We start from the raw sequence: 11975 nt of genomic DNA on the forward strand, positions 1-11975 counted from the left end.
CAGGCAACCCTGACAAGCCAGTCTGATTAAAGAACTGAAGTGGGAATCCAGGGTTGCTTAGCGGAGAGGGAAAAGATCCCACTACAATGAGCACTTCATTGCAGTCAAACAGTCCTTTACTTCTTTCGAGTCCATGCTCACTGCAGCAAAACAAACTTACTTCTCATCTCTTATATCTTCTCTGTCTCACAACTCTAAACAGCTATTCAACACTTTCAATTCTCTTCTCTGTCCCGCAGCATCTCCCCCCTCTCCTCTCATCTGAAGACTTTGCCTCATTCTTCAAGCAGATGATCAATAACATCATAGAAAGCTTTGTCCTACATCCCCTTCTCATAACTACTCAGCCCTCCTCCTCAAAAAACAGCTTCTCTACATTACAGAAGGTTAACTTTCCTCTTTACTCTCCAAATCACATCTCACCACTTGAACTTAACTTGATCCCATCCCAAACCTCACCACAGTCTTCATCCTAATCCTAATCCATCTTTTCAACCTATCACTAATAACTGGTGTCTTCCCCTCATACTTCAAACATGCCTCGATCACACACATCCTCATAAAGCCCTCCCTTGACCTATCCTATCTGTCTAGTTATTGCTCCATATCATTTCTACCCTATGTCTCAAAACTACTGGAACAGCATGTCCATTCTGAACTGTCCTCACTCCCTCTTTGACCGCTTACAATCTGGCTTCCGACAGCACCATTCCACTGAAACTGTCCTGACTAAAGTCACTAACGGCCTACTAACTGCCAAATCCAAGTGACACTACTCTATTCCCCTCCTCCTGGACCTATCACCTGCGTTCGACACAGTGGACCATTCCCTCTTACTACAGATTCTCTCATCTCTTGGCATCACAGATTTAGCCTTATCTTGGATCTCCTCATACCGATCAGACTGGACATTCAGCGTCTCCCACTCACACACCACCTCCTCACCTCGCATCCTATTTGTTGGTGTTCCCCAAGGTTCAGTTCTAGGACCTCTGCTCTTCTCCATCTACACCTTTGGCCTGGAACAGCTCATAGAGTCCCATGGTTTTCAGCAACACCTTTATGCTGATGACACACAGATTTATCTCTCTGGACCAGATACCACCTCCTTACTATCCAGAATCTCACAATGTCTGTCCGTTATTTCATCTTTTTTCTCTGTTAGATTTCTAAAACTTAACATGGATAAAACAGAATTTATCATGTTTCTCACTCAACCCCCCAAACAGGCCTATCCATCAAAGTCAATGGCTGCCCACTCTCATGAGTCCCGCAAGCTCGCTGCCTTGGGGTAACCCTTGACTCTGATCTCTCCTTCGAACCACGTATCCAAGCCCTTTACACTTCCTGCTGACTCCAACTCAAAAATTTCTCCTGGATCCACACATTCCTCAACCAAGAATCTGCAAAAACACTAGTTCATGCCCTCATCATCTCCTGCCTCAACTACTGCAACCTCCTACTTTGTGGCCTCTCCTCTAATAATCTTGCAACCCTCCAATTTATCCTAAACTCTGCTGTCTGACTATTCTACCTGTCTCCCCCCCCCCCATTATTCCTCGGCCTCTCTGTTAATCTCTTCATTGGCTCCCCATTGACCAGAGACTCCATTTCAAAACACTAATCTTATCATACAAGCCATCCACATCCTGTCTCCTCTATACATCTGTGACCATGTCTCCCGGTACTTACCTGCACGCAACCTCCAATCTTCAGAAGATCTCCTTCTCTACTCCTCATTTATCTCCTCTTCCCACACTTGCATACAAGATTTTTCCCATGTATCCCCCTACTCTGGAACGCTCTGTCCCAACATATCAGACTCTCGCCTACAGTGGAAACCTTCAAAAGGTGTCTGAAGACCTACCTTTACAGACAAGCAACCAAACTGCTACACAACCTACTGTATCCTCACCAATCCCTTGTAGACTCTGAGCCATTGTGGGCAGGATCCTCTCTCCTCTTATACCAGTCGGTGACTTGTTTTGTTCAAGATTATTGTATTTGTTTTTTGTTATGTTTTCTTCTTTTCATGTAAAGGGCCATGGAATAAATGGTGCTGTAATAATAAATAATAGTAATAAGGCCTGCTTCTCTCAGCTCCACCAAAATGGGCAAAACGGGGATGGGAAGGGGACATGATGCTAGCATGTCACCACAGTTCATCTAATTCATGAAAAGCTGCAATGTTACTTATGCCAGAAATCTTTTTCCAATCTTTTTCCAGTGCCTGACTAGCATAAGATTTCTGGTGTAGTGCACAGAGGCACACAGCAAGTTAGACCCTCTTATTTCATTAAGAGGCATGTGCTTCTCCCTTATCAAGACCAGTGTGAAAATGAATTCTAGATGAATTGGGGGCCTTAGTTTGTGGCCTTCCATTGTCACCACTCACTTCAATACATCCTCCCACTGAATTCACTATAAGTTACGCCACTCATTAACTGGGGTAGCATTTCTGGCGAGGTGCACGGAGGCACACATGATATAGAAAATGTGCTGAATTCACTAAGTAGGCCTTCTGAATGAATTCAGCACATCCCACCCCTTCGTTAAGACTGACATGTACAATGCCAATCTAAATGAATCAGCCCTATAATCTCCTAATGAATGTTCCAAAAAGCAAATCTGACCACCACCTCTTAAAGGGAACCTGTCAGATACGATAATGTAATTAACCTGCACATGTATCATTAATCTGCAAGTTAATAGCGTTAGGAAGGTGCGCGACCGCAGTACTGAAAATTCGGCAGTCGGGAGAAAATGAACTTTATTCTTCCCAGGAGCCGCTGGATTTCAGTCATGCAGGCATGTCTGTGTGGCTATAGTCACTGCTCACAAAGCACTAAAAGCGTAATCTCTAACCACGCCAAGATACTGACTGACAGCCCCCTCAGCAGTGCATCTTCACGAAGTCAGTCAGGGTTGGACTTACTTACAGTGCCCTCCTCTCAATGCTGTGACTGTAATTGATCCAGACATGCCTGCATGACTGAAAGCCGGTGCCTTCCGGGAGGAGTAAAGTTAATTTTTTCCTATGTGCTGCACTTTCAGTACTGCAGCCAGACACCTTCATAATGCCATTAACCTGCAGATTAACCCTAATATCTGCAGGTTAATAGCATTTTCAGGCCATACATGTGTAAAAGAATGAATGCAAGTGTGACTGCAGCTAATGAAAAAAGTGCAGCAGCCGCTGTGTGCACCAATATATGTAAATGTTAAGTATGTAAAATGCAAACTACACTGCTAAGAACCTCAAATTTATAAATAGAGTCTATTTAGCAATAATGCAGTTTACATTTGATATATTCAATGATTGCACAACTTGGCGCACACAGTGGCTGCTGCACTTTATCCTTTGTATTTTGCACTTATCTCCAAATGTTGATTGGTAATGGTTATTGATTAAGGCCAATGAAGAAACGCTCATGTACAAATGTTTTTTTATCTCTCTACCATTTTGCCAGTTATGTTTTTGTGTTTGTAAACTGGATCAATAGAGACAAGCATACAGGATAAAACTAGGGTGTCATGAATGATTACAGGAACATCACCCAATAATGGAACCTTTTAATGGGCGATACAAGTCTCATTGTCAGTCATACAGTGATGCTTGGCACATACATAAGAGGTAAAACAACTCTTTCATCATTTTAATGAAAAACACATATTAAGCTTGGTTGAAAGTGATTGATGCTGGGCCCCACAAAAGAAATGATCCTGAGGCCGATCCTGCAGATACAGAATGTCTCCTTTAATTTTCATTGTGTCAGGCTGTGTGCACACGCTGCGGATTAGGTGCGGATTCATCCGCGCGGATTTTGTAAAATCCGCAGGTGAAACCGCAGGTCAAAATACCTGCGGTTTTACCTGCGGATTGCTCTGCGGTTTTGCCCTGCGGTTTTTCATCTCCTCAATGGAGGAGATGGCAAACCGCAGCGGAATCCGCAGAAAGAATTGACATGTCAATTCTTTCTGCGGATTGAAAACCGCAGATAATCCGCGTGGAAAATTCCGCACCGTCTGCATTGCGGTTTTTGATTCCCATAGGGAATCATTGTACTGTACACCACAGCAGAAACTGCTGCGGGTCCGCAGCGGCCAAAACCGCTGCGGAACCGCAGCGAAATCCGCAGCGTGTGCACACAGCCTCAAGGTGGCAGGATTAATGTGGATTGGTAAGTGAGGAGAATCATTGGAGCAAAGTCATTTGCTGAGGTTCACAAGGTTCAGCCCCACATTACAGAGTCACAGCTCTGTACAGAGCACATTACAGTCAGACTGTGACATTCTCCTTAAAGTAACACTTCCATCATAGTTTTTATCCTTTAAATATATTGCCATCATCTTATTATATGGCACTATGTACTTACAATTGCTCATTTTGCCTTTCTACCCAGTTAATTCTTCTCTATGTTGAAACAGGAAGTCTCTTTTCCATGCATGAATAATTTCCCTCTTCAACTCCTGACCCAGTTGCTTTGTTCCACCCCCTGTACTTCTAATGATGACTCATGCAGGAAAAATTGACCTCCTGTTTCTACATAGAGCTTAGAACGATTCAGCTAATCTCTTTTTAATAATGTGATGTTATAGACCCAGAGGCGTAGCAAGGGTTCTGGCTCAGGGGTGAAAGTTCTGAGTGGGCCCCTTTACCAGGTAACCTTAATTACAACTCGGTGATGCTCCCTACTAGTGGATGTAGGAGAACCTCAGCAGATGACCGCACTGTTGCTGAAAATAATCTCTATACAATGACCAACATTGTTATTAATGCCATATGGTCGATGGTAGACACCAGTCCTGCAGAACATATAAGTGATTTCAGCACAGTTATACAGTGGGTATGGAAAGTATTCAGACCCCTTTAAATTTTTCATGCTTTGGTTCATTGCAGCCATTTGGTAAATTCAAAAAGTAAATTTTTTTTCCCACTTGTGTATACTCTGCACCCCATCTTGACTGAAAAAAAAATGGAAATGTAGAAATGTTTGCAAATCTATTAAAAAAAAACAACTGAAATATCACATGATCATAAGTTACTATTGTAACTCTCTTCTAATCGGTCTCCCGCTTACCAAACTCTCCCCTCTCCAATCTGTCTTGAATTCTGCAGCCAGGATCATATTCCTCGCCAATCGTTAGACCGATGCCTCTACCTTGTGCCAGTCATTACACTGGCTACCCATCCACTCCAGAATCCAGTACAAACTTATTACCCTCACCCACAAAGCACTCCATGGCTCAGCACCACCCTACATCTCCTCCCTTGTTTCAGTATACCACCCTACCTGCGTCCTCCGTTCTGCTGATGACCTGAGGTTAGCATCCTCAATAATCAGAACCTCCCACTCCCGTCTCCAAGACTTTACACGTGCTGCGCCAATTCTTTGGAATGCACTTCCCAGGTCAATACGATTAGTCCCCAATCCCCACAATTTTAAGCGTGCCCTGAAAATGCATTTATTCAGACTGGCCTACCGCCTTAACACATTAGCCTAATCTATCCCTGGGTGGCACAGTCAAAAGTTTTACCATAACCAGGTTCCCCGCATCATGTTCCCACATGCTTTATGCATCCATTAGCCCTCTGTGTCTGTACTGTTACACACTTAACATTATGGCTGGTCCAAACAATCAGGGCAATTGTTACCACCCACCTTTCGTGTCTACCTCTTTCCTCATAGACTGCAAGCTTGCGAGCAGGGCCCTCATTCCTCTTTGTATTTGTGTCAGGAACACCGCACTGCACTTGCTCACTGTGCCAGTGCGGGTGTCCTGAGTACAAAGACAGTACTCACAGATACCTGTGGAGCAGGGCAGCAGCGGTGATGATGCGTGCTTCAGAGTATCAGGACCTGAAGCACATGACTGCTGGGGGCGTGGCCTAAGCTCCACAGATCTAGGAGCTGCAGGGAAACTCCTAGAAAGGTAACTACAGGGCAATGTTACCAAGGGGCATAGACAGAGACAGAAACCAGACAAAGCCAGGGTCAAAGCACCAGATAGCAATACAGTACCACGGGGTTTAGACAGAAAGGATAGTCAGGACGTAGCAATAGGTCAGAAAACCAGAACGGGCAATAGACGGTACAATAGGGACAAACTGTAACGGAGTAACGATAGCCAAGCCAGGAGGTCAGAACCGGAGAAGACAGTAGTACCAAAGCGAGAGACGGAGTACAGAGTGAGGGAACAGGCCGGGTCATACACGGGAATCAAACAAGCAATGCAGAATACACGCACACCAGGGGTCAGACACACCAGAACAACAGTATAGCTGACAGAGAACCCTGGTAAAGAGTGAGTATAAATACCCCTCCCAGATCCAGAAAGAGGCCACGAACACTTAACCCTGTGAGTGCAGGGCAAGAACCCTGTTCAAACCATGACAATTTGTTATAATCTATGTGATTATTGTTATGCTGTAATGTCTATTGTCTGTACAAATCCCTTCTGAAATGTAAAGTGCTGCGGAATATGTCGGCGCTATAGAAATAAAATTTATTATTATTATTATTCAGAGCCTTTGCTCAGACACTCATATTTAAGTCATATGCTGTCCATTTCCTTGTGATCCTCCTTGAGATGGTTCAACTCCTTCATTGGAGTCCAGCTGTGTTTAATTAAACTGATAGGACATGACTTGTAAAGGCACACACCTGTCTATATAAGACCTCACAGCTCACCATTCATATCATACCAAATGAGAATCATGAGGTCAAAGGAACTGGCAAGGAGCTCAGAGACAGAATTGTGGCAAGGCAAAGATCTGGCCAAGGTTACAAAAGAGTTTCTGCAGTACTCAAGTTCCTAAGAGCACAATGGCCTCCATAATCCTTAAATGGAGGAAGTGTGGGACCACCAGAAGTCTTCCTAGACCTGGCTGTCCAGCCAAACTGAGCAATAATTGGAGAAGAGCATTGGTGAGAGAGGTAAAGAAGAAACCCAATATCACTGTGGCTGAGCTCCAGAGATGCAGTATGGAGATGGGAGAAAGTTCCACAAAGTCAACTATCACTTCAGCCCTCCTCAGTGCCAGACATATGAAAGCCCGCATAGAGTTTGCTAACAACACACAAAAGACTCCCAGACTATAAGAAATAAGATTGATGAAGACGATGAGACGAAGATAGAACTTTTTGGTAATAATTCTAAGCGGTATGTGTGGAGAAAACCAGGCACTGCTCATCACCTGTCCAATACAATCCCAACAGTGAAACATGGAGGTGGCAGCATTATGCTATGGGGGTGTTTTTCAGCTGCAGGGACAGGACGATTGGTTGCAATTGAAGGAAACATGAGTGCGGCCAAGTACAGAGATAAATATCCTGGATGAAAACCTCTTCCAGAATGCTCTGGACCTCAGACTTAGCCGAAGGTTCACCTTCCAACAAGACAATGACCCTAAGCACACAGCTAAAATAACAAAGGAGTGGCTTCAGAACAACTCTGTGACCATTCTTGACTGGCCCAGCCAGAGCCCTGACCTAAACCCAATTAAACAGCTCTGGAGAGACCTGAAAATGGCTGCCCATCAACGTTCACCATCCAACCTGACGGAACTGGAGAGGATCTGCAAGGAATAATGGCAGAGGATCCCCAAATCCATGTGTGAAAAACTTTTTGCACCATTCCCAAGAAGCCTCATGGCTGTACTAGCTCAAAAGGGTGCTTCTAATCAATACTGAGCAAAGGGTCTGAATACTTGTGATCATGCGAAATTTCAGTTTTTCTTTTTTAATAAATTTGCAAAAACGTCTAGCCGAAGGTTCACCTTCCAACAAGACAATGACCCTAAGCATATAGCTAAAATAACAAAGGAGTGGCTTCAGAACAATTCTGTGACCATTCTTGACTGGCCCAGTTAGAGCCCTGGCCTAAACCTAATTGAGCATCTCTGGAGAGACGTGAAAATGGCTGTCCACTAAAGTTCACTATCCAACCTGATGGAAATGGAGAGGATCTGCAAGGAAGAATGGCAAAGGATCCCCAAATCCAGGTGTTAAAAACTTGTTGCATCATTCACAAGAAGACTTATGAGTGTACTAACTCAAAAGGGTGCTTCTACTCATTACTGAGCAAAAAAGGTCTGAACACTTATGACCATATGATATTTCAGTTTTTCTTTTTTAATACATTTCCAAAAATTCCTACATTTCTGTTTTTTTTTCAGTCAAGATGGGGTGCAGGGTGTACAGTAATGAGAAAAAAAAACTTTTTTGAATTTACCAAATGGCTGCAATGAAACTAAGAGTGAAAAATACTTTCCATACCCACTGTAGATGGTGACTTACAGAGGATGTTCTTTCTGATGGAGCCATTCACTTTTCCCGTCTTTTCCATCTGGCCCAGATCGACATGACAACTTCTCCAGCCAGGACTCGTTTGCAGAGATTACAGGAAAGAAACATTTCACTTTTCACATTCCAGCACCATCACCATCTATTCCCAACCTGCACAAACTCCTCATCCTTCTGATACCCCAATGCTGAGCCGCTGCTGCCGTATGTGTCCCTATTATTGCACCTGCTGTGTGGAACTGTGTGTCCTCTAAATTCTAAAGCAACCCTTTAGAATATATTAAGGCCAGGTGCAATGCCCAAGAAAACAGTGCCCACATTTTGCCCACTATAAACCTAGAAAGTAATAAGGCCCTGTGTGCCCCTTTGACAGTCACAGTAACCCGAGTTCCCCTATAACAATAAGTGCCCACTTTACATTTAATAATGTCCCGAGTCTCCCCCTGTACAGCTCCCCTATACACAGTATAATGACTACTTGCTGTATACTACCACCCACACAGTATACTGATCGCTTAGTAGCTCCCAAACTGTTTAATGGCTCCAACACTGTAAGATGGCCCCCTAGATAGCCTCCATATAGTATAATTCACCAGATAGTGCACTCCCCATAGACTTCCATATAGTATAATGAACTCCTCATAGGCCTCTATAGTATAATGCATTCCCGTGGGCATACTCTATTTAGTATAACACATTCCCCATTGGCAGACTCTAATTATTTAATGCACCCCCTGTAGGCAGACTCTATATTGAATAATGCACTCTCCATGGGCAGACTCTATATTTTATAATGCACCCCCCATAGGCAGACTCAATATTGTATAATGCACCCCCATAGGCAGACTCTATATTGTATAATGCACCCCCCATAGGCAGACTCTATACAGTATAATGCATTCCCCATAGGCAGACTCTATATAGTATAATGTATTCCCCATAGACAGACTCTATATAGCATAATTTACTCCCCATATACAGACTCTATTTAGTATAATGCATTCCCCATAGGCAGACTCTACATTGTATAATGCAACCCCCATAGGCAGACTCTATAGTATAATGCACCCCTCCATAGGCAAAATCTATGCTGTATAATGCACTCCCCAAAGGCAGACTCTATAGCATAATGCACTCCCCATAGGCAGACTCTACAGTATAATGCATTCCCCATAGGCAGACTCTACAGTATAATGTACTCCCCATAGCCAGACTCTATAGTATACTGCACCCCCCATAGGCAGACTCTATAGTATAATGCACTCCTCATAAGCAGACTCTATAGTATAATGCACTCCCCATAGGCAGATTCTATCTGCATAAAGTCCCCTCCACTGTCCTTTACTATACTACAGTGTGAAAGTATTTAGACCCCTTTTAATTTTTCACTCTTTGTTTCATTGCAGCCATTTTGCAAATTCAAAAAAGTTCATTTTTTTTCTCATTAATGTACACTCTGCACCCTATCTTGGCTGAAAAAAAGCAGAAATGTAGAAATTTTTGCAAATTTATTAAACAAGAAAAGCTGAAATATCACATGGTCATAAGTATTCAGACCCTTTGCTCAGTATTGAATAGAAGCACCCTTTTGAGCTAGTACAGCCAGGAGTCTTTTTTGGGAATGATGAAACAAGTTTTTCACACCTGGATTTGGGGATCCTCTGCCATTCTTCCATGCAGATCCTCTCCAGTTCCGTCAGGATGGATGGTGAACATTGGTGGACAGCCATTTTCAGGTCTCTCCAGAGATGGTCAATTTGGTTTAGGTCAGGGCTCTGGCTGGGCCAGTCAAGAATGGTCACAGAGTTGTTCTGAAGCCACTCCTTTGTTATTTTAGCTGTGTGCTTAGGTTCTTTGCCTTGATGGAAGGTGAACCTTCAGCCAAGTCTGAGGTCCAGAGCACTCTGGAAGAGGTTTTCATTCAGGATATTTTATTATTATTATTATTATTATTATTATTATTATTAATTTAGTTATAAAGCACCATTGGTTCCATGGTGCTGTACATAAGAAGGGGTTACATGCAAATTAAAGATATCACTTACAGTAAACAAACTAACAATCACAGACTGATATAGAGGGGAGAGAAGACCCTGCCCTTGCGGGCTTACATTCTACAGGATGGTGAGGAAGGAGACAGTAGGTTGGGGGGGTTGCAGCAGCTCCATTGATGGTGAGGCGGTAGCTCCAGTAGTGGTGAGGAGGCAGCGGGGATCATTGCAGACTGTAGGCTTTCCTGAAGAGGTGGGTTTTCAGGTTCCGTCTGAAGGATCCGAGTGTGGTTGATAGCCGGACGTATTGGGCTGTACTTGGCCGCATTCATGTTTCCTTCAATTGCAACCAGTTGTCCTGTCCCTGCAGCTGAAAAACACCCCCATAGCATGATGCTACCACCATGTTTCACTGTTGGGATTGTATTGGGAAGGTGATGAGCAGTGCCTGGTTTTCTCCACACATATCGCTTAGAATTATCACCAAAAAGTTCTATCTTTTCGTCTCATCAGACCAGAGAATATTATTTCTCATAGTCTGGGAGTTTTTCATGTGTTTTTTAGCAAACTATATGTAGGCTTTCATATGTCTGGCACTGAGGAGAGGCTTCCATTGGGCCACTCTGCCATAAAGGCCCAACTGATGGAGGGCTGCAGTGATAGTTGACTTTGTGGAACTTTCTCCCATTATCCTACTGCATCTATGGAGCTCAGCCACAGTGATCTTGGGTTTCTTCTTTACCTCTCTCACCAAGGCTCTTCTCCCACGATTGCTCAGTTTAGCTGGACGGCCAGGTCTAGGAAGACTTCTGGTGGTCCCAAACTTCTTCCATTTAATGATTATGGAGGCCACTGTGTTCTTAGGAACCTTGAGTACTGCGAAAGTCTTTTGTAACCTTGGCCAGATCTGTGCCTTGCATCAATTCTGTCTCTGAGCTCCTTGGCCAGTTCTTTTGATCTCATGATTCTCATTTGGTCTAAGACCTCACCGTGAGCTGTGAGGTCTTATATAGACAGGTGTGTCCGTTTACAAATCAATTCCTATCATTTTAATTAAACACAGCTGGAATCCAATGAAGGAGTAGAACCATCTCAAGGAGTATCACAAGGAAATGGACAGCATGTGACTTTAATATGAGTGTCTGAGCAAAGGGTCTGAATACTTATGACCATGTTTCAGTTTTTCTTTTTTAATAAATTTGCAAACATTTCTACACTTCTGTTATTTTTCAGTCAAGATGGGGTGCAGAGTATACATTAATGAGAAAAAAATGAACTTTTTTTAATTTACCAAATGGCTGCAATGAAATAAAGAGTGAAAAATTTAAAGGGGTCTGAATACTTTCCATACCCACTGTATGAAGAGGATAAAAACGTTAATGAGAGTGCTTCTTTAACCATGCACAACATCAACTCCTGTATTTCATAACTACATTTCATGAGCCTTGTATTATTTAGCGTATTGACAAGCAAAATATCGGCAACCTGGTCAGAGGTGGTTGATTTGCAAGAGGACCAAGGTCATAGTTCAGGAAATAATGTAACAAACCTTGTTCCAAAATTCCTATAGTACTGTCCCATTGAGACATGTCAATAATCGGTGGGCTGTACCATGGAGTAAACAGATTTGTCTGCCAATAACATGATATTCTATGGACATGAATGATTATTGTTCTGT

Source organism: Dendrobates tinctorius, unplaced genomic scaffold (assembly GCF_039654945.1).
Source record: "Dendrobates tinctorius isolate UK_male_01 unplaced genomic scaffold, ASM3965494v1 ptg000065l, whole genome shotgun sequence".
Classification (NCBI taxonomy): Eukaryota; Metazoa; Chordata; class Amphibia; order Anura; family Dendrobatidae; genus Dendrobates; species Dendrobates tinctorius.